The following is a 3,002-nucleotide window of genomic DNA, read 5'->3' as shown; positions in this document are numbered from 1 at the left end:
GTGAAGGTTGGACCCAGTGAAGTAATGCCCCAGGACTTCTTTAGGCATTGAACAGAGATTTGTGTTTTACTGAGATAAAGCAGGATGTCATCTGTGAAAAGAGCAATTTATGTCCTTTGTCATGGATTGTGATGCCCTGAATCTCTGGAGACTTTCTGATAGCTATTGCTAGCGGTTCAGTGGACAGAGCAATCAGAGGAGGTGACAAAGGACACACTTGCCTTCTGCCTCTCTAAGGAAAAAGTCATTCAAATAAAGGAGTCTCGGAGAGTCATTCAAATAAATGAATGCACACCCTCTAGCTTTCTGCGGGCTTAATGAACCTTATTCACCAGAAGCAGAGCCTTGTTGTCAAGCCTCTGTCTTCGACAGAAGAAGGAGAATGTCAAAAGAGGTTGGTCCATCATATTTGTATTCTCCGAAGGAGCCAAAAGGCAATTTTCTGCCCTTCCCTTGGATTTGGGAAAGCGAGGGCTCCTGTGAGTGCAGCAACCTACTTGCTCTGCTGGCCCAGGCTTCAGTTTTCTTCCTCTGATTCTGTTCTGATTTCAAACAAACATTTGCTTCTCTGCTGGCAAATGAATTTCACGCAGTCCTGAGACAACGATGGTTTTAGGAGAGCTTCTTTACTTCCTGCAAGCATCTGTACTTTGTATTTAATGTGAGGACAGCAGCTTCGTAACACAAAAACACTGCAAGTGCTGGTAAGATCCAAAAGCATCTCAATCGCTACGTGCATATGCAGCTGGATCACATTTTTTTGTGTGTTCATTCCTCTCTGTGGGATAAGAGACAGAGTCTGTCTACCAGTGGAAGCAAAATGGCCGCTCATTGTATGTATTTGATGCACCACCCCTTCCCATTACGTGCAGTCACAGGCTCACATATAACTGTGAGAAACGAATAGGAAAGTGTTAAACTTGATCATATTTACCTCGTTCATTTCTCAAGGACAAGAGAGAAAATACCGGTGTGTTGAGAAATGTGGTCCTTTCATAGCTGACCAGGACTATCCATGGTGGGAATAACTGAAATCTGGTACTCAGATCCAGTTGGGTAAAACTTTATAATGGGGCATTTATTCTCCAGCAGAGAGGACTGCTGAAGGCCTTGAAGTTTTGAAGAAATGCCAATTCACCAAAGTTTTGTCTTCTTTTGTTTTTAGCTCTCTGTTTTGGGGACTTCATGGAAATCATCGAGTTTTCTACTCCTGGACCAGAAGTCCTACATATGCAGGCTTAAAAGGAAGAGATTATTAAATATCTCACCGTTTAATATCTAGATAATTTTGTCCTATAAAATCCTGTGCAGCAAGTAATTTAAATGGGTATCCTATTTAGGGCACACAAAACTGCTTGCTACCATCTGCTTTGCCGTTTTAATAGATGGAGTGTTAACTGCGTGTTGCATGAAATTCATTGCGACTAGGTTAATTAAATGGCCGTGCTTCACTTCCTGCACTCTGGCAATAAGATGACAACCTCATCTGAATTTATTAACCCTTGCCACTTTCCATACTGTTGTCACCCATTCAACCACCTTTGGTCAACAAAAATGAAATAAATCACAATAACAGGAGACACGACCATATTGGCTAACAAAATAGATATTGATTGGTATCTTCTAAAGCAAATATGCCAATCCAGTCCGATTTTATTTTCACAAAGGTCACTGGAATCTGTTGGAGTATTAGTAATGGAAGTAAATGATGATGTAGTAGGTTATTGGAGAAAGCCCCCAAATCTAATCTTTGCCACTAAACAACCTAAATGAAGGCTTTACCGTGGAAAGCAGGAGAGGCCCTTGAAGTCCTCAGGTTTCTGTTCTAAGAAGCAGCCGCTGAGCAGCGCTCTGCAGGGATGGGCTTCACAGGGAGGTGAGGCCCAGCGCTGTTCCCAGACACAGCTCCTCTGTCCCATACAGCCCTTTGGGTCACATTGCTCCGGACACTGACTGTGAGGGCATCTTTATGTGGTTTGGTGGGGAAAGTCATGTGGCTACACCCTTCTGTGCTTCAAAGCATTGGGATGGGAGCCAGTGCTGGTTCAGAAGTTCAGCTACGCCAAACTGGTTCAACCTGTCTCTGTATCATCATGCCAGCATTGGGCTTTGCCTTCCAGGAAAGTAGATATGATATATATATATATATCTAAACACATTTGGAAAGATTTTATTTGCACTGAGGGTTGTAGTTAAAAATACATTCATTCAACTTATAGCCGTATATACAAGGCAAGGGTCTTTTTCCAACCGTCCCAGTAGCCAAGAGCCCACTGAACTTCTCTGTTCTGTCTGATACCCAGTATCTGTATCTGATACCCAGGCCCAGCCTTGCAGCAGCCACCCAATGAAACAACAGACCCCAAACGACCTGCCTCGTGCTGTCCCAACAGATCAACTCATTCATTTTGAGATACTGCAAAATATGAGCCAGGTTTACCACTGCTCAGGCTTGGGTACATTCAGCTCCTGAGCTTCTAGAGCAGGTCGGGAGAGGAGTGAAGCTACGGCACACAGAGGGCAGGATGGATGGAGTTTCACAACAGATGTGATGAATCCGTGAGAAGGAATGAAGCTGACACTGCTGCCCATTGAACACTGAATTTCCAGATCGTCCTTATTGGAGGATTTAAAGTTATTTAAAGATAAGGAATGACAGCGTCTTTATCCATCTCGGCCTTATGCTATTTACTTAGACTCTGGTTCTACCAAGATGCTTTTACAGATGTAAAGCTGATGGAAAGTGCGATTGCAATGTTGGTTTTGGATTCTGCTTAAAGAAACTCTCCTCTTGCACAAGGAGGTAGCATTACAGGTGTGTCCTATTCACAAAGGCTGCCATGGTTCCCAGGATGACTTTTCCCTCCTGGCTCTGCCCATGCAGCTACACAGCACTCGGGCACTGGCAAACACGCGGCATGTTCTCATGTGGAATGGGCAAGTAGCAGAGCTGGTGTCGCGTTAACCCAGATTTAACCTTTAATGGAGAAATTTGCAGCCCA

The sequence above is a fragment of the Excalfactoria chinensis genome, chromosome 4 (genome assembly GCF_039878825.1).
Source record: "Excalfactoria chinensis isolate bCotChi1 chromosome 4, bCotChi1.hap2, whole genome shotgun sequence".
Lineage (NCBI taxonomy): Eukaryota > Metazoa > Chordata > Aves > Galliformes > Phasianidae > Excalfactoria > Excalfactoria chinensis.
Note: the sequence above shows the minus strand (reverse complement) of the source record.